This window comes from Chroicocephalus ridibundus, chromosome 2, assembly GCF_963924245.1.
Source record: "Chroicocephalus ridibundus chromosome 2, bChrRid1.1, whole genome shotgun sequence".
NCBI classification, from domain to species: Eukaryota; Metazoa; Chordata; class Aves; order Charadriiformes; family Laridae; genus Chroicocephalus; species Chroicocephalus ridibundus.
In genome coordinates, this window is record NC_086285.1 from 70,897,348 (window position 1) to 70,918,957 (window position 21,610).

Sequence of the window (21,610 nt, forward strand, 5' to 3'; positions counted from 1 at the left end):
CCTTATATCTAGTATAAGTCTACCCTCTTTTAGTTTAAAGCCACTACCCCTTGTCCTATTGCAACAGGCCCTGCGAAAAAGTTTGTCCCCATCTTTATTATAAGCTCCCTTTAAGTACTGGAAGACCATTATAAGGTCTCCCTGGAGCCTTCTTTTCTCCAGGCTGAACAACCCAAACTGTCTCAGCCCTTCTTCATAGGAGAGGTGCTCCAGCCCTCTGATCTGGACCTGCTTCAACAGTGTTTCCTGTGCTGAGGGTTCCAGATGTGGACACAGTTTGTCTGCGTTGAACTCTTTGTCTCCAACTGGTTTCTTCAACCAGAAATTCATGAGTGGAGTGCTTAGTATCAGAGCTAGCTGAGCAGAAAAATTCTGTGATCTAAAGAAACCAGAAGATTATCATTGCAAATAGCTGGAAATGTTGTGAAATTGAGCATATTGTTGATTCTTATTATTTCTTTACCTTTGAGACAATCGAGAACAGGGAGCTTTATACCATGTATGAACACTGTGTCTAAATAGTGCCTGCCCAATAGAGTTTATAGTCCAAATCAACAAGGCAGGTGATCAGCATCTGGAAGAGGTATGATGATACTTAGGGAGACAGTTCAAACTGATCTCAGGCAACATATGCCAAATCCCCCCCCAAAAAGAAGTAGTTACTTAACTTCTCTGTTGTTGGGTACTCCAATTGAGTTAGTGTAAAGCTGCATATGAATTAATGTTTGAAAAGTGATATATTAAAGAGCTATATGAGAACTAGCATGGTCAAACACCAGTTTTAAAGCCAGGAGAGGGTACCACAGTTCCTATAGGGAGGAGTTTGGCAGGAAGAGTGTGTGATGATCACAGACGGAGAGGAGAAAGCAAGGGGCTCATAATATCAAGGCTGTGGTTCTGTGTTAATGGTTTTGGTTTTTTTTTTTCAGGAGCAGATACAGTGTACAGATTACACAATGTACTACTGCTCAGCTGTATTCACTAGTTTGATTCCAGAAGTTACTTTCTCTCTGTTGCACAATTCAAGTGTTTGCACTGTGATACTTCAAGGAAGATCTGTTAAGATAATATATATTTTTTTAAACTTTACAAAGTTATTTGTGGTTAGTTTTGTTTGTTTTTTTTTTTAATTTACTTGTTAAATTTTTGTGTGTGTGTGTTTTTTTTTTTTTAAATAATATTAACAGAATCCTACCAAGGATACAGCTGGGTAAAGACTTGAGTCAGCACAATTGAAGGATAGTAGCTGCCAAGAGGAGCACAAACCTCAAAAGTAAAGGACATACAAACTTAAACCAGACCTATCATTGGTGGAATAGTAACGTGCAGTCACAGCTAAAGATCATGAGTCTGTTCTGGAAGGTAGGGACACATGCTATTAGTTCTGGTAACTTAGGTTTCAGCTTATGTGTTTAATTTTTTTTTTTTTAAGCCAATGCATCAGTAACAGATTTGAGGAGGCTTTTGGGTGACGTAGATTTTCTTTAGGGCATATTATGTCATCCTTTATTTAAGAGGCAGAATAATCCTGTGATCATGAAGTAGAATTTCAGAAGTGAATGTGCTATGCCAGTATTTTAACATGAAATCTTATGTATGAAATTTCTAATACCGTTTAAAGGCGAAGGCATGGGGAGAACTCCCAGGAATGTCATTCCCCGAATCTGAGACACCTACCACTTTGAGAAAATGACGTGTGGTGATGCTTTATTGTCAGTAAAAGCTGTACAGGTTGCCTTGGAGAATCTGCTTGCTGTCTTCTCTACAGTGCCTGTGAGGTGCTTCTCTCTCTCTCTCTCGTTTATAGAATCTATACAAGGCACTCAGGCATGCTTCTCAAGTGTGGAAAGACACATAAGGATAAGCACTTATGGGGATTTTTCAAGGACACTGAAGTGGTTTAAGTGTTGTTGAATTCCCTTTGACTTCAGACTAGCTTGTAAAGCCAGCAAGACTGCTATCTGCAACTTTAGGTCTCCACCTCACTGCTCTGAATATGCTGACCTTTTGTATCAAATTCTTTCCGCTGGGTAGGACGGAGGGGGCACAATACCATAGAAGAGTCCATGGTCAGGATACTGGCTTAAGATGTACCACTTGTCGTTTCCCTGGGGTTATGGAAGGCACCAAACATGACCAAGCCTACGACTTTTTTCCCTTTTTGTGGTACATTGCTTGTTACTAGTACAAAGTGTAACAGCTCCAACAAGAGCACTTGAAAGGGGAGACGCTTGGTGGTTAGGTCTTCTCATGGCTGTGAAACAGCTAGGCAGGGGACTTGAATTTGGATATCTACACCCCAGGTGAGTTTCCTAATCACTAGGCTCTCATGAGATTGGGGTGGGAGGGAAGATCCCTGACTAGGAATGGCATCTGGACATGTGATACCTTCCAAGTTTACTCTGCGTTTTGTTGAATGAAAAATGTGAGCTCAGTAAGAAAATTTCACGCAAGCTCTGTTCCAAGTCAGTTCACAGTAAAACTCTGTGTACATAGCATGCAACTTAAAGTGTGAACAGCAGTCAGGCTTGAGTTCCTTTCCATTCTTCTCTTCTTCCTTAGCTATGCACTTTGAACAGCAGAGAGGGGGAAAATTGTGAAAAGGTGCTGCTCAAGTATTTGATATTTCAAAGGCTGTTAACTTACTCAAAACAAATTTCTTTTGAAGCATACAAAGGCTATTCCATTTCAGCTTTAAATCTCTGCCATGTTCAGTGTTGTTGGTTTTCTGGTTTTCATTTTATTTTGATTTTTATGTTGTATCTGCGACCAATTGATACCTTTCCTCTCCTTCCCCTGCTCTGAAAGTGTCATCAAAGGTGTGACAGAGCCCAAGCTTTTTGCTTTAAAATAAAAAGGAAAATTTTAAATACTAATGTTAAAGTTTTAAATATGGGAAAACTTGTAGTAATTCAAATATTTCATTAATTTAAAAACCCTGGAATTCTTTATGTTAATTTCCACGGATTTTGATGTCTGAGGGTGGTTTTTTGCATATGTTCTTCATTCTGAAATACTGCACTTCATTGGTAGGTGTCAGTTAACTTTGTGAAAAGATTGAGGTGTTTATCATGACTTGATGATCATAACAGTTTGTCAGGTTAGTTCAACATTAGAATTACTGTTTAGGAAAAGAGAGGCTGTAGCCGAATTGTTCTGTAAGAGAATTCTTATAGTAACTAAACAAGGTTGCAAAATGTTTGGGATTTTTTTTTTCTCAAACCAAATCTGTGGTAGGGAATGACTTTCATAGAATCATAGAATCATAGAATTGTTGAGGTTGGAAGGGACCTTTAAGATCGTCGAGTCCAACCTTTAGCCTACCCTGACAAGAGCCACTTCTAAACCATGTCCCTCAGTGCCCCATCTACCCTTTTTTTAAACACCTCCAGAGATGGTGAATCCACCACCTCCCTGGGCAGCCTATTCCAATGTTTAATAACCCTTTCAGTGAAAAAATGTCTCCTAATATCTAATCTAAACCTCCCCTGACGTAACTTGAACCCGTTTCCCCTTGTCCTATCACTTGTCACCAGGGAGAAGAGGTCAGCCCCCATCTCTCTACAACCTCCTTTCAGGTAGTTGTAGAGGGTGATAAGGTCTCCCCTCAGCCTCCTCTTCTCCAGGCTAAACAACCCCAGCTCCCTCAGTCGTTCTTCATAAGGTTTGTCCTCCAGGCCCCTCACCAGCTTTGGAGCCCTTCTCTGGACACGCTCCAACACCTCAATGTCCCTCTTGTAGCGAGGAGCCCAAAACTGAACGCAGTACTCGAGGTGGGGCCTCACCAGTGCCGAGTACAGGGGGATGATCACTTCCCTAGTCCGGCTCACCACACTATTCCTGATACAGGCTAGGATGCTGTTGGTCTTCTTGGCCACCTGGGCACACTGCTGGCTCATATTCAGCCGGCTGTCAACCAACACTCCCAAGTCCTTTTCTGTTGAGCTGCTTTCAAGCCATTCTGCCCCAATCCTGTAGCGCTGCATGGGGTTGTTGTGACCCAAGTGCAGGACCCGGCACTTGGCCTTGTTGAACCTCATACCATTGGTCACAGCCCATCGGTCCAGCCTGTCCAGATCCCTCTGCAGAGCCAACCTACCCTCAAGCAGATCAACACGCCCGCCCAGTTTAGTGTCATCTGCGAACTTACTGAGGGTGCATTCAATCCCTTCATCCAGATCATTGATAAAGATATTAAAGAGAACCGGCCCCAGCACCGAACCCTGGGGGACACCAGGGACTTTATACACTTGCGTATAAAATTATTGTGGAAGTGAAGTGTAAAACATGTACATACGTAAATAAAATGTATAACTTTGCACTTATTTTATATAGATATATTTATTTCAAGAATGGTCTTAAAGAAATGTTCTTTTAAAAAAATCTGTTTTCTTCACGCTCAAAATGGCTCACCTGGTTTTACTTGCAGTTGAGGGAAAACTTTTTCTCTAGCTTACCATCTGTATTGAATCCACCTAAATTTAGCTTGAAGGGTCAAAGTTTTAGTAAGATTCTTGACAAATGGAAAAAATCATGTCCCTCATGACCTCTCCTGGAAATGAAGCTGTTGACTGTATTCATCCATTAGAACAATCATGACCATGATCTAACCTCAGAACTGTGTCTCGGATGGTGCCCTCAAAATTCCCTTGGCATTTTGGAGAACTTGCTTAATTGCTCTGTGTCTCAGCTCCCCACTTGTAAAACCAGGTTAATTGCATTTCTTTAACTTGCATGAGTATGGAAGGTTTGGATGTTGTCGTGCTGGCAGCTCTATAAGCATTCAAGAGTGGTGGCTTCTCTGTTGCAGAGTTCTGACATGAGTGGCTGAACATCCACCTTGCTCATTGCTTGGTCTCCAGCAGCGACCAGCGGAGCGGTATGGGAACAGGGCATGCACACAGCGATACCTTCCCAGAATACTCCCTTAGCCTTCAGTGATTTCATGCTCTGGATAGTCTTGGGTTAGGGCTGATATCTTTCTGTTTAATAGGCCTTGCTGAAGTTTTCTTCCAGAGGCAACGTGAAGTCATGCACTGCTGTTGATCTTCTTACTTTTGTGGAAAAGTACAATAAAGTGAGTCATTCCAGATGGCAAAAATACGGAAGATTATTAGGCCTCAATAGGTATGTGCGTGCAGAGTTTATTGGTGGGGTGGCTGTGTTTGGTTATAATTCAAGGTAATTTTTATTTGATGCCCGTGTTTATATGCAGTTGCTATTGTGATAGTTCTTGAGATCATTGAAACATATAGTTAGATTTATGGCCTGTTTATGCCACAGGATGCCCTAATCCCATTGAGTGATACCTTTTCAATTTGTGTTCCTGTCTGAGTGGTAGGGCATGTGGGAGAGCAGCTTTTGCTGGGACAGGCAAGAAATGCTGACTTTCGACAATTCACTGTTACTTGATGTTTGATGTAGTGCAGCGTAGAAGGTAATTCGTGCCAAGCGTGAAGGTGAAATGCATCTGTCTTCTACTTCCCTTCAAATTCTAGTGTATAGATAAAAATATATGAATCCTAGGTTTCCATTCTCGTCAGGCCATGGCCAGCTGAGGTATAAACATACAGAAAGTTGCAAGCAGAAGCTCAAAGGTTCTGGAGTCTTTGGGACACAGTCAATTCCGAACAGTTATTTGCCAGGGTCTGCCTTTTCTCCAAAAGGAAAGGTAATAGGAGCTCTGTAAACTTACCATCAGCAGGTTTTGACCGTGGTGGTGCAGGAACCAGCTCTTTCTGGGAAGGCTTAGCATTGGATAGAGAATATGTTGCCCAACTGGGGTACTTTGCCCTGCAGAGAGTAGCAGTAGGTCCCATTCCTTGTTTTCAGAAGTGGGTACTATTATGAAGAGGTAACTAGTGTAAAGCAGGCATATATAAAGATGCTTGTGAAGTGTTTAGAAAGGGATGAACTGGACTTCATGCGGCTCCCTTGGTTGAATTGGTTAAGGAAGTTGAACAGTCTTGTACGGAGAGGACTGCATTCTGAATGAAGGGGCAGTTTCGAAGGAAGCAAGAAAATAATTACGGAAGCAATGGACAAGAAGGATGTAGTTGGTGGGACACAGCTAAAATACAGGAGTAGGTATGTTTCGGGTACATTAAATACCAAACTCACACATTACAGTGAAGAATTTAGGCTAAGTGTACAAGGGAAAATTTTCAGCTGCTGTTTTGAGATGATCAGAATTGGGATTAAATGCTTGGGAGGTGTTATCTCCTGATTGCCTGCAGATCCTTCCTCCATTGGGGTCATATGGCAACCCCCCCTGGTTGGGGTTGACCAAAGGCAAGTAAAAGTACCCTTATACTATAAACTTTCAGGTATGCTTCCTTGTGTGGGCCATTTTCTGATGGGTTACATTAGTATGATTGTATCCGGTGATTTGGGGGATATAAACACTGACAGAAAGCAGTTATACTTCATTTTATTGGGAAACTAACAAAACCTTTTAGTAAAGGTTCTGCCTGGCAGAAAGGTAACTTCTCTCAGCTGTGTGGAATACACTTGGCAAATCAGAAAGGTAAGTATGCTATGGTCTGTGAGCAAAATGATCAGAAATTAGTCTATAATAATTCCCTTTCTAAACGAGCAGGATTTTTAATACTAAAAGGAAAAACAATAATAACTTGGCTTGATGTTTCTGGGAGAAAGGTGTAAGAGAGAAAGCCCTTACTTTACCCTGTCACAATGAATGCTTTACTTATGATTGTTATGCTAAAATATCATACTAGAAATAAAAATGAGGACTGTAATATTCTTTCTTGAATGCACACTCTGTTTTCTTAGAAATGCAAGATTAATTTTGTATTTTAGTGGTATGCCCCTTCTTACATATGGACTTCCTAAAGATGCTAAATACGCCATATTCCACTTGTTTATACTATATGTTTGTGCAATATGGTGTAGAAATAAAAAAAAAAAATAAAATAAAAACAACCGAAAAACCAAACCAACTGAAAAACCCCAGTTATTTTCATTGTTGGAGGCTTTTCAGTATTGCTTTTCAGAGATAAAAGTGAGGAACCAAAGTGCAATGCAGCAAAGTATTTTCACTCCAATAATAGGTGTATTGAAGCTTCAATGTTATGTTTAAGACACTGGGGATTCTATTTAGGCAGTTCTTCAGAATCTCATTCTGTCTCTGATTATGAAGCCTTAATGATCATGGCAACAGCCAGCTAGATCCGCAGCAAAGAGTACAGTAGTGTCCTACTTTTAGACTTGTACCTTCACCAGAAAGAAGAGCTGATTTTTATGGCATATTCTGGGGTTCAGTAAGTTTAGGTTATTTTGATCCGGTAGGAGGAACAAATTCCTATGTCAGGGAATATCCTCTTACAAGTTTCCTTTCTAATGATCTCTATTACTCAGTGTGTGTGCCTTTGTGCTAATTAGCTGGCGAGACTAAAATGCATTGGAATACCTGAGTTTGCTCTATAAAACATAGTTTATAAGTGGGTCCACTTTGGAGGGAGATTTGAGAGGGTACTAGGAGGAAAACAAGATTTCTGCTGGTTGCTAAATGTATTTCAGTTTTGAGTTTAACTTGTGGATATGTTGTTCTTTAGTGATTTAGAATTTCCTTAAATCATATGTATTGCTGCTGCAAATGAAAAAACAACGCACCCCTCCCCACAGGTAGTCAGAGGTAAACTTGACCTTCCAGACTTATTGCTCTCTTTGCTTGAGAAACCATATTTTAAAAGTGTTTCTCCAAGAAATGTTATTTGCCTTTGTAAGAATTTATATATATTTGCTAGTTGTGTCCTTACTGGCATGTGCTTAGTGCTGTGTTTCTCTACTGAGCAGTGACTGTATTTTAATATCAAAAACTTTTAGCTTGTTTTCAAGGCTTGTTTTCAATAGGCTTTTTTTGAGTCATTGTTCTTCCTTTATATCGTACGTAGAAGGTAAGGAATTAGTAAGGAACCTGTTTCAAATGTGTATTTTTAATTTAAAGGCAGTCTGGAATTGTTTGTATTTTCAAAGAAGGCAAGGAAATAATCATCAATGCCTTATCTGGGATGTGGGTTAACATTTGCTCCGGCCGTAGATTTTTTTTTTTTTTTTTTTTCAATTAGCACTCCCTTAGAAAACCCGTTCCCCCAGCTTTTGTCAATGTGCTGTAGGAGAAGAAGAGCAAATAGATTGGAAATGCTCTGCAGCTCAGGCTCCTGGGAAAATGTAACAGGTGTTACAGCTCAGCTGGGTATGAGCTTTATGAAAAAGAGCCTCTCAGACTTTACCCATAGAATTCCCTTTCCTAGCCAGAGCTTCAAGTAGGAAGAAACTAATGACTTCATTACCATCTCAATTCTGGGAAATGCTTGGTCCAGACCTGAATCATTAAAGGAAAGGTATAGCACTCTGCGTGACCTTACAAGATCAAAATGTTATTTAGAGCAATTCCATTAGTCAAGGCTATAAACCTGAAAGAACACACCCTTTTGCGTTGGCTTTTAGGCCATAAAATGTGTGTGCGTGTCATGAGGAGGGGGGCAGGAGGTGGAGGCTTGGAGGGGGGAGAAAAAACATATTCTGCACTCATTGTGCAGCACAATTTCCTATGCTTTCTTTGAAAAGCCTCCACTTCCAGCACTTCTTCCCGTCACCCCGTGTTGTGACACATTTAATGGCTCTTGTCATTCTTACTCTTCTAGGGGTTTCTAATTGCGGATGATACTGAAGCCAAGAATGATGTCAAAATTTCAAACCATACAAAATTAAATATATTTCTTTAATGCTGTAGTAATTAAAAGCAACTTTTTATTTATTTATTGCATCTTTTGTTAGCTTAAGAAAAGAAGAGTGAGAGAACGGCATGACATACAGAAGACTGGCTTTGGGGTTATTTAGCTTTTTTCCACTACTGCTTTTGCAGTTGTAAAGAAAAGAAACCTCACTTGGTGAAACTATGTCCTTGCTAGCTGTCTGGAATTTCTTTACATAATGATAATGCTGAATTCGAAACCCTGGCCCCAGAATCTTTCAGTAGTAGAACAAAATGTTCACCTTTTGGAAAATTTTAATGGACCTGGTCAATAAGGAAAAACCTAAATGTGTGTTCCCACGCAAGCTGCCGTGAAGTCTCTTCCTGCACAAACAAACCTCCACAGATAAAGGTGGGCATAAGCTAACGTGAAGAAATGTGTTATGCCTGCTCTAGGAAGAGATTTGCCAAGAGGGAATAGAGGCATGGTGCAGCGTGCTGTAGAAGGTTGGAAGCCTCTGTGATACGTAGGTATTGCAATGCCTGAATCTCGTGCCCAGAGGGAAACTGTGTGCATCTTGTACACTGAGCCAGTAAGTCTGGTACTAACAGGCTTGTTTTAGGGGACATGTGTCTGTGTTGGTATTTCTTGAAAGTGAAGTCTTTAAAAGGCAAGACTTGTCCATGCAGTGCAGGACAGTTCACTGATGGTCTCATAGCTGAACTTCATCCAGATGCATCTCTTTGAGGTTGTTGCGGTGGTTACCGATGCATTCTGGCCTCTCGCCCAAAGCAGTCTCGCCTTGTAGCGATCCATTTCTGCAGTGAAATTTTTAGAACCCATTATCGCAGTTGTTTTTATTTTAGCTCTCCTTTCTCAAACAGGTAAATTTGGAGATTGGAAGCTGAAGGTTGAGATTAGCATTTGAGATGAGGTCTCACTGATTTTTTTATTTTATTTTTTTTCATTAATACACCCTAGGATTTCCTTTCCTTCTTGCTGCCCTGTGGTACGGGTTGCTCACTTTCATCCACTGATCGGCTGGCTTTCCCAGTTTCTCTTCCTTGTCCTTTTCTAGTGATAAACCCATAGGCTCAAGAATGGCATTAGCCATTAAATGTATGACCTTGCATTTCATACTGTCGAGTTTCACTTCTATTTGATCATTTTAATCCTCAGTGGATCCCATTTAGTCCACCCCAATGATCACATGAGCAAATGCAATGGACACCTCTTATTTCCCATGAGGGCACTATGTGTGGCACTTTTGTTGCCTCAGATTTATGCGTTCTTTAGGCCACGGTTCCTAGGCAGTTAAGTTGGCAAACGCTGTGCACTTACTAATGACAGTTTCAATATACAGAAAGGGGTCTTTGAGCCTGGGCCACCTACAGCAGGTCTGAGCAGTACTGTGTTACGTAGGCTGGGTTAACCCGGGTATAGGAAATGTATAGCTGTGCTAGCAGGACGTTATTTTCTGAGCTATCACCTGCTATGACGCTGCATTTTGATGCCCAGCTATATCCTTAGCGTGTATGTCTTATTAATTTGGCTTTACTTACAAGCCCCTCTCATTCTGTAAGTATGATTCTGTGTTTTATCTCTCGGGTTACTGTGGTGGGTGGCAGGCTCTTGTATTGAGTTCTGAGAGAAGGATGAGAAGGCGTATGAACTACCATCTATCATCTCCCTGAAATATGTTGATGTGACAGCTTCTTGGACTGAAAATGCACGCTTCTGGTAGAAGTCTTCTGACAGGAAAAGCAAGCAGTTTGGTTACCTAAAACTAGCACAAAACAAAACCCCTGCTGAATATTGATCTGTGATATTAACTTGTCTTATGAAGAAAGTAGGTGGCTTATTGTGCATAAATGCTAAATGGACTGTGTGCTGTCGCCTGCAACCCAGAACAAAAATTCTCTTGCTTAGTTTAGCCTCTAAAACCCAGAAGTACCCTTAGAAAACCCACACTGCAAAGATTTGCTGTTTAGAGTACTGCTGAAACAGGATATTCAAGGTGGAAGAGAATGAGAAAATTGCCAAGTACCCATTAAGAAGAAAATGCTGGTAGAGCCTTAATTATGGAACATCTATTGGCACTTCTGTGCTAGTTTGTGCTTCACAGTGCCCTTTATCCTGGCACCTGGGAGGACTCCTCTAACGGGAATTACTTAACCCTCTCGGTTGCCTCTCTGTGGCAGAAGAGTTCTCCAGATAGTTAAAGCTCAGATGTTTTCATCCAGGCGTTTTCCAGTCAATCGGTTTTGTGCACCTAAATAAAATTACCTTGCTCCTGTGGAGCTTTGTCATAGTTGTACGTTTTTAATGTATCCATTTTGTGCAGCTTTGTCGTGTTGAGTCCATTTTGCAGATGATGTGCCTTCCAGGTGAAGGTGAAAATTTTAATTTTTGTGGTGTTTGTGTGAATTTTGCCATGATGACAGTAGGCCTAATATGAGCAGAAAAGAAGACTGGCATCAATAGTTTTACTGGATGGGTGATAGCTGAGGGTGATTTTAAAAAAAAACAAAACAAAACCACAAAACCAACAAAAAAAACCCCAACAAACTTCAGTAACTCTGACCTGTATCCTAGAAGGTGGTTTCCTTTGTGAGAACCTTATCAAAATTGCATCCTCTAATTAAACAGCATGATATAATATCTCAGACATGATTGGGATGTTCAACACCCTGTCTTTATAAACTATTTCTGAAACTATTTTGTGACTCCCATATGGAGTCCGCTCCCTGACCCATGTATAGTACTTAGAGGCTGCATGCTTACCTGTCCTTGCAAGGCATGGCAAACTGGAGCTATTTAGTAACTCAGTGACAAGTGTGCTTTGCACAGAAATAATTAACAAGATAGGCTGTTCGTTAATTGCCATCCTGGATTTGATTATGCCTATTGAAAGAATTTTTTTTTTTTCTGATATGGATAAACGTGTTGCTAATTCTCTTGCTCTGCTTGTTTGCAGCTCGCACGTTCTTCATGTGGTTTCTCACAAATTAGGTGAAAGCACCGTTCTCTTGTTCTAGGTGTTGCTTCTTAAAAATATTGGTACAGCATGTCTCAGACCATATCACTGCTTGGAAGGTCTAGAATGTCCGCATAAAAGGCTTGTGTTAGAGTGCTTTAAAGATTTGTCTTGCATTCTGGTATTGGTCTGAAGTCAGGACTTGCCTAATAGCTGCTTTTTTCACTTATGAAAAGATGACAACGGCCTTTTCTTTAGCAGTATGTTGTGATGTGTATCTAAAATAAAAAAAAAAAGTTAAAAACTAACAACCCCAGTTAGGAGAATCTACGTATTGACAGGCTTTTTTTTTTTTTTTTTTAATAATCAGGTGAAATTTATGTATCTGAGTGTAGGATCGTTAAAGTAGCCATTTTCCCTTCACCTGATGGTGCTTGCAGTTTGTATTTCCTGACACCAGAAGTTCATTGTATTTAATAAGCAACTTCCTATTGCATTAGCAAATTTCCATCTGGTTGGAAAGGTACCTGATTCTATTACTATATTTGTCTTCACGGCTATGATGCAAAACATAATTTGCTTATAGCTTCATAAATATGGCTAATGCAATGATATGTACATCATATTACCCACAAAAAGGTTTTGCTTTGTGCAGGGTGCTTCTGAATTTGTGAATGAACAGAGAACATGAACAGAGAGGGGAGATAGCTGCTGCTTTTATAAGCCTGATGATGTCCTGAAAATTTACAGAGGCATTAGAAGGAAAATTAGAGGAAAAGGTAAAAAGAAGAAATAAAACTACTGTTTTATTTCCCAGGTGTGGGTGGCTTTACTGATTTGCCTATTGTCACATAAGGAGTCTGCAGCGGACAGGGAAACTAAGCCAGGAGTTCAGAGCTGGATCCCTGAGACACTTACAGCATAATCCCTTGTGGGAAGTGTCATATAGAAACATTCCTGCTCCAAAGAACATACAGACTAGATGTGAGGAGAAGGGGGTGAAATGCCTTCCCTAAAGCAAAAGGAAAGCCAGTGTCGTGGTTTTGGCCAAATCGGCCAATGGCCGGTGACAGATGTTCCCCCCCAGCCTCTCGTGCATGGAGAGGAGGAGGAGGAGAGATAAAGAAACTTAGAAGAGATAAAGAAATTTTAGAAGTTTAGAAGAAACTAAACTACTTTAATGAAATATTCATAATCAGATAAAAAGGAAATAATGAAATAGATACAGTACACACAAAACTGTATTAAGCTCCCAGGATGATGTCACAGGCATCCGGGGATGTCTGGGGAAGTCCCAGAGTGGACTCAGCGATGGGTGGGAACCGGGTTCCAGAGTTGGAGTCAGGAACACACCGATGGGGATCAAAGGCAGATGAACAGACAGGGTCCTCCTTGGACGTTGGCGATTGAAGGAAGAGAGCTGACCCTTTGATCCCTCAGCTTTTATACTGAGCATGGGGCAGATGGGATGAATACCCCTGTTGGTCAGTTCTGGGTCACCTGTCCTGTCCGCTCCTCCCTGCAGGTGGGACCCCTCTATGCCCCTCCACTTTCAACCATCCAACGGGGCAAATAACAAAATTAGCTGACCTTGGTTGTTATAGCAATAAGTATAAGCAAGAGCCTCTCTGCATACCACTCCTTGGCACAAACTGTCTTATCACTCTGAACAAACCATTTTAGACACAACATGCTGTTAATTTCAGAGAGTTAGAAGAGGCCTAGCTAAGAAATAAAATTACTGAACAGAAAGTTGATTCTGTTTTACCTTAAACCAGGACAACCAGTAGCAGAGTTTGGGGATCTATTCTTTAAAGAAACAAATAAAAAATCCAAACAACCAAAAAAGAAAAAGAGTACTTGCATATACATCAGTACCTAGTCTTGTGGTGGTAAATACATGATAGCACAGGGTTTTGCAATAGGGTAGTCTTAGCAGTAGGATGGTGGGGAGGGTAAGAGACCTTCCTTGGGAAAGCCATCCCACTGCATTCTGCTTCTTTCAGCTCTTCCTGTAGCTGACCTTGCTGTCACTGCAGACCTGAGGGTTACCCAATACTGACAGCAACCGGACCACTCTGTGGGACTCAAGCATATTGATTTCCAAATGGCACCTCCCAGTTTCACATAGCCGGGAGATGTGTGTATCTCTTGCCACCTTACCTACAGTTTTGAGTGTCACTCAGGTAGCACCACATTACAAGGTAGTTGTCATATCACTTATGCTGATATATCTTTCTATTTCAAGGGGGTATATGGATGTTTTAAAATGTGATATGCAGGAAACAAAGCAGACCAAGCTATATGAAATCACGTTGGCCCTTGCTATTAACAGATAACGCAGGGACAGCTTGTGGCTTCCCCAGTGCATGGAAAGACCACAGAAATGCTGATAAATGATTTGCTATGTGTTTTGCCACCACAAATTAGTGCATTGATGAGGCATTCAGCAAAAGCAGTATTTGTCTTTCTGAAGATGTGCAAGTATATTTACCAGTGAGTACTAATGAAGTGTGCTTGTGAAGGAAATGAAGCCTTCATGTGTGTGTAATTATGTCCCCTTCCTTCTATGATAGCTGCCAAGAGCTTGATAACGAGAGTCCATCACCTATAATAGCAGCAGGGATTTTGTCTGTTATCTGCCATTTGCTCTGTATGTTAAGAACCCTGTAGGAACCCTCTCTGTAAAATATGATGGATGTTGGGCTTAAATTCAGAAGTGCATCCATGTTGTTTTCAGAAATGTGTGAGTTTAAAGATATTAAGTCCTATTGCATGTGTCATACCACACTGAGCATCTGGCATCAAGCATGTCTAATAATTTCAGCTGAAAGCTCTAAATACGTTCCAAAGTCTGTTGTTAACTTCATTCTTATTTAGTATTTATAAAAGACTATCATACTCTGGTTGCTTAAAACTGGGACTGCTACAGAAGTGTATGATAGAGTCACTTATCCTCTTCTGAAATTGAATGTCTGGTTTAGGTGTCAAGATAAAGAGCTCTGAGCCTAACTTGAGGCAGTAATGTTTGAAAGATTTGACTGGAGTTTCCTTGTTTCATCAAATGTTTCACAGAATGGCCTAACTCTAAACACTAATGAAATCCTCTAACATGTCAGGTTGCAACTGTACAACATACTGAGAAAGAAAATAAAGAGCTACATGGGAAAGCATGGGATGCTAGATTTCAGAATTTGTCTAACTAGCTACATGTGTTGGCTGCATAATGGATGCTCTGAAAAGAAATCAGTCCCAGAAATGGACTGATTCCAATGGACTGGAGACTGTTCTTTGATTCTTTGTTAGCAAATAGATGTTACATCAAGGGTATAGCCAAGCAGTAAGAATCAATGATCTCTATGAAAGAACTATGCAGATAATCTTTCTTTCCTGATGAGGACAGGTTTCTCCCCGCCCCCCTCCTCCCGAGGGAGATGACCCTTCTCTTGCTATTGGGAGAAAGAGGGTGGGACGGTTTTGAAAATCAGTCAACGTTAAGCCTGTTACAGATTCAGGTTTCAACCATACATATCCCTGTGTGCTCAGCATCAGTGTTTATCTAAGTGTGATTGCGTTCAACTATCTTGTAAAAAAAAAAAAAAAAAAAAAATTAATGCTTTGGTGTTTATATGTTAACTGCCACTAATTATATCTTTTGTGTTAAAACCAGTCAAACTGAGCATCTGTTATGTTTGCGAGCAGCTGGCTAGAGCATCAGGGAAAAACTGTCCCTGGGTGTGGAGAGAGGTGGAGGATGGAATAGTTAACTGCCTGAGGAGAAGACCTCACGGCCACGGGGGAGACTGGTCTCTGTCCAAAGCTGTACGGTAGAGGGTCTGGTAAGAAGCCTGGTGGGCACAAAGAGGACAGTACGAAGTGACTACCATGCTGACTGCCAGAGCTACTGCAGAAGCATCTGTTTTTGAAGCCAATGGCCTTGCTTTTTGGCCAGTGACCATAGTTTCTGTATACATGTAGCTGTGGGTTCATTACGGTACATCCAGTGAAATAGTACTCTGCTGTATTTGGTGCAGGAACTAAAGAATTTCCATTTTGCCTAGAATTGGACACCAACAAATGCAACAAAGGCTTTAATAATGACCAGGTGGTCAGTGAACTGCCAGCACCTCGATCTGGAACTGGCAAGAACAGTCAGAAACAGAATCGGGAAGAAATGGGAATTGAGAAGAAATGATAAGTGAGTTATTAGCTTCCTCCTTCTTGGGCTTCTGATGGTCTAACTGTTTCGGAACTAAAAACTCAATCATTCAGCTGATAAATATTGAATTAATTATAACTGGTTGCTAGGGTATTGTAAAAAATTGATAAAACTTGTTTACTGTTTTGGAGGCATTGCTAGGATTTGTGTCAGTCTGAGAGAAAGGGACGTTTCACGTAGAAAAGAAAGCTCATGACATCCCTATAAACTCGGGTGTTTCAGAATTAGGTATTGGTGTATGGTAGATCCCAACTGTTACGATATGCATTTCTTGCCTCCCTCCTTCCCCTGGCAGTGCGTTGGTGAAGCATGAATGAGACAGAGCTGACTTTACACCCCTGCCCTATCCGGGAAAATGGAGAGTCTGCAGCTGATAGGGAGTAGAATAGGAAAAACAGTAGCGTGACTGCATTTATACTGCTTAGTACAAGCAACACTTAATCTATATAAATACAAACTATGTTTCCACATTCTGATATTACTCTCAGAATAAAATAGGTACTGAAAATCAGGTTTTGAGCATAATTTATTATGAATTGTAAATTTTGCTGATACAGTCTAATGCACGCAGTAAAAATTGTTAAAAGTATTCTACTCTACCCCACAGCAAACAGAGTTTGGAGCTTGTTATGCACCCTCTTCAACATGTTGGTAGGGAAAACATATATGGCAATTAAATCAGTGTCACTTTTTCCATTTTTCTATTGGGAAGGAGGCAAGGAAATAGTTTACTTTTTTGTGAAGAAAGAGGATAACTTGTCCCAGGGCCCAGTGAATATGTCTACACTTCTGTTTAGGTTATACGATTCTTGGTTTTCCTCACATCTGTCCACCCTCCTGCTGAGTGAAGTTTTGTGGGAGACTTTAAGTACACAAACTGTACTTGTGCAGATGAAGGCAAGGCTTGGACTTACCCACTTTATGTGTCTTGTTTGATCTCTCTAATTAGAAGTGAAGTGAGTTTGGCCTTAATGGGATGAATTTCACTTTGTGTACTTGAGCACAAAGATGATGATTATGAATGCAGGGCTACCGTTTTAGCGATTCTTGATTTCCTCTTGGGCTTAACTCATATTTATAAGGATTCCTGGTAGTTTCAGGAAATTTCTGTGGAGTCCTCCTGGTAGTTAGATCTCTTGCTTGGCACTGTGCAGCCCAGGAATGAAACATGGCAATTACTTTACCCCAGAGTAAAATGGGCAAACAGTATTTCATAATTGTCCTCCCTCTAGAAACTGGAATCTTTACTCAAATGCAATCCAGAATGTTTATATGAAATGGAAAATATCAAGGGAATTCAGTCTATTTCTCATGTTACATATGACCAAGATGCAGTGAATCTCGCTTGCTGGTTCAACCATCAGTTTGCTCCTGATACTACCAGAAAATGCAATGAGAATGTTGATCCATTGCTCTGCAAGGCAATGGATGGAAAATAGATAGAAACCAGTAACGCAGCTAACACAAACTCTGTTCTGGCTGGTGATAATCTGGTAATCCTTGCTCGGTTTCCTTTCAGTATAATTAATTATTTTTGTTTGTTTTTGTTATGAGAAAGTGTGTTGTGATAACTTCTTTAGCAGCTTAAAATGTAACACCAAACTCCCTGCTGGCATGACTTCAAGAACAGAGTAGTGCCAGCAGATAATTTGGCTTAGATTATTTTTAAGAAGGTTGTCAGTCTTGTTTTCTCTATTACGTGCTTACTGTGGTAATAACAAATATTTATTCTACTGATTACAGCTTTAACTCTAAACAGACTCAGTGGAGTTATCTCTCGACCTGTGCAGTGACAGAGACAGCCCCCCTCATATAGCTGTTTGAAATTGAGAGTGATTGCTCTTGTGAAAACCTTTATTTAAACCATATTACTGGAAATCTCAAAACTGTGGGTTTTTCGTGCAAATATTGTCCTTTTTGCCCTTGCTGAAATACTGGATGAAACTCCCTCATCACAAACCTGGGGCTGAAATACATGACTCTTCTCTTTTTTTTTTCCTTTTTTTTCCCCGCTTTTTTTTTCTTTTGCTTGCTCACCTGTATGTATATGCACATCTGAGTGTGCATGGGCACGCACATGCAGTCAAATACTCCTCTTAGCTTCAGAAGGGTGAAAGATGAAACATTACCATCCCATTAGCTGCAGGGTTCACATGTGGGGTCTGTAAAGAAATCTGGCTTTGGGTTCCAGAACATGTTGAGAGAAAACCATAATAAAACATAGGTGCTTCTTACATCACTCACTAGCTCGCTGATGTATTTGTGTCCCTGTTCCCTCCCCCCTGCCTACAACCTCTTACATCTCCTTGGAACACAGACTCCCCTCCCCTATAGGAAGTCTCATTCATTCATGTTTTGAAGGAATTTCTTAATTCTCTTTCAGCAAGATTACCGCCATCCGTGCCCCTTTTCCTTCTCTCTGCCTTTGCCAGAGAGAGAGAGAGGAGCAGGGCCTGCCCAGATGGTTGAGGACCAAAAAGAAGGAACATTTTCTCATGCTTTTAAAAAGACCACTTTCTTTCCTGCCTAATATTTAGCTCCTTCAAATGCAAATGGAGAGGTTTCACTCCAAGGTTAGCATAACAATTATGGGAAAGCTTTAAATCTGAAGCATTTGTTTACACGATGAAAGGAGTCCACAGTCCAAAAGCTCTGAGGCCAGGGCTTTTCAGTAGCTATTTTCTGACTAAGTAGTGAACTGCAAGTCAATTTTAGACCACAAAGAAAACCAATTTATATCAGTGTGTAAGCTAATTTTGGAGGGAGTTCTACATTATAAACGATGGTGTTTTTTTTTTTTTTTTTTTTTTTTAAAAGTGACTGTTACAGAAATAAACTCCTGATTTCTCCCTCCCCCAACCCTTTGCATCTTGCTCTTTAATGAGCCCCCAGATGTCTTGGATGCTAATGACTCTTCCCCAATGCCCTCAGAAGACGGGACATGCAGGATCTGGGGAATCAGTTTCATTAATACCTATGTGGGTGGTTGTCCAAAAACTTTTACTGATGCTCAGGAGTGAATTCCAGTCGGGCAGAACTCTTGTCAAATATGTATTTTCCCATCTTGGTTTCTGTTTAACTTGCTTCCCTGGTTGCTCATTCTCTAAGTGCAAACTCAGCTTAGTGAACTCTTCATTGGTGAAATGCTCTGGAGTGACAACGCATGGGATACAGTCATTCCATGGAAGCTGTAAGACACTTCTGTTGTGGGCAGATTCATTGCTATTCTAGTTTCCCACAATTCTGAAACAATATTAATGCTGTATAAAACTACTTGACAACTAGATGTTTCCATTTCTTTTGTTGTTTAGAACCTTCCCCCAAAAGTCTCTCTTGTCACTGTTCACATTGACTTTCAGTAGCATCAAAGTACCTGTAAATCCCTCGGGCTCTCTGCTGAAGTTCTCCTTTATAAGGTTGGTATAGCAGCAATGTAACCCTGTTGCTTCTCATCCCAGACAAGATTGCAGTCAGATTGTGCGCATCAGAGGTAACTTTGGCCAGTGATAGTAAGGGAGGAGTATATTCTTGCTAAGGTACCAAGGCAATATAATTGGCTAAAACCAAACAAGACCTCATTTTTTAGAGATACATTGCCTGCTGCAAACTCCATCCTGGGTTCATTCATATGAATGGGCAAGGGGCTTCCACTGGTCCCAAGTATTTGGGGGCTTTAGCCTCTTCACTTTGGGAGAAGTTTTCTTTGTGGAAAGCCTCAGAAAAGGTTTTCAGAATGCAGTTGTTTCCCGAGCAAGGTGTCTGCTTTCTCTCACAGGAAGCTCCGTACAAACGCCACAAAATCCTGCAGTGCTGTTCTTAGTGACATAAAATATATTATGAGAAGTGAACACTTGTTGGTTTATTCTCCCTAAGCTTTCAAGAGGATAGAAAACAGAAAACCCTAGAAAGAGTAGCCCGAGGGGCCCACAAAAAGCTATCCAGTCCATCTCCCTATCCTCCAGCAAGATCACCTGTAGCAATGTGTTTCCTGACAAATGCTCGTTGAACCTGTCACCTGAACAAAATACCTTACAACTGTAGAATCTGGCTCCTAAATGATCACCTGACTTGTCCGCTCCTGTGGAAACAGAGCACATAAAATAAGTGGTTCTCTTGATTGTTAACTAGAATTAATCCAACTGTACGTGTCTTGAATTTGTTGAGCTCATGAATTGCTTTGAAAGCATGTTTTGAAACTGCAGCAAATACAGCAAGACTGATCAGTCGGAACAAAGTGAAAGAAACCAGCGCAAAGCAGCAAAAGGGCTTGAGTGAACCTCAGCGGAACCTCCCATCGAGAAAAACCTGCAAAGTATGGAAATAGTACTAGGGTGTGAGAACCCTTGTTTCTTGTGACGCCATTTCTGCATGGCTTGGTCTCTGTACTTAGTCTAATGAATCTGTTGATTCACTAAGCAGGTTTGTTGCTTAGCCAAGGGAGTGTGTATTTGGCTTCCAATACCGCTTATTGGTTGACTGAAAAACAGTGATGATGTATTTTAGTGTTGGTGATGGCTGAAACTTGGTGTTAGAATAACTGTTACTGGATTAACCAGATTGTTGTCCAGAAAATTGTCTAATACTATTTCTTAGATAGCTGTAACTGGTATCATCTGCTGTTCGTCCTTTGGAGTTGGTTTACTTCTGGGTGAAAGGGCTTTCTGTTCTGATTTTGATTATCATAAGATCATATTAGTATGTGTCAAGGAATGCCTTGACTCTACAACAGTGAAGACTCAGCTCTATAGGTAAAGCAATGTAATCCAACTATATCTCTGGTTGTTTTAGCAGCAGAACTGATGCATAATATCTAAGCATATCTAGCGTTTGCTCACAGCAAGGCGTGATTGATGTAGTATCGCATATGACACTGTTCGATCTGTTCTCTTTTTTTGAGTGAATTGTTTTAGTTGGTCCTGTAGAGCAAAGAATGGGACAAGCTCAGCTGCTGACCCCAAAGTTTATAGCTCTGACAAGCATTCCTTTTTTCTTGCACCTAGAAGCCCCTGAAGTTCACTCTGCCCGCTGTGTGAGCTGGCCATATGTGAGTGAACTAGAATTTGGAAAAAATAAATCTTCATTAATGCAGTACCACACTGAAGCTTTTTTAAAGGATTTTTTTTTAATGTGATTTAAGTCCAATTGAAAAAAAAAAAGTAAACTTTGAAAAAAAATATTCAATCTTATATTATGAGACTCAAAGAACTTATTTTATATCATCATTGTATAATGCACTGCATATAACTTGCACTCTCAAGGAATGATTGGATTAACCAAACAATCTCTCATGCAGCTAAAAACATCTAATAACTGCCTCATTTGTAGAATAGTCACTGTCTTTTCCCTTGCTTTTCATCCCTTGATGCATTTATTGGACATCTAAGCTCCTGATAACAGATGAGTTAATGCATAACTTCACCATGGAGATGTTCACTACTTTGGTTTGTGATCGAGGTGCTTGGGGTACATTTATGATGTAAATGGCAAAAGAAGTTCTGCAAGAAGTGTACTAAGATCTTGAACTCTTAAACTCTCTTAAGACTGCTTATCCCACTTGTTGCTGTAGGTATGATCCTCTTTCCTTTTAATGTATTCAGTAGTTCTTTCCTGGATCTTCTCCAAGGTTCACAGATTGTAATGACCCTATAGGAGTCATTGAAACTTGTGTTTCTGGCAATTTCTACGGTGAAGAGTTAG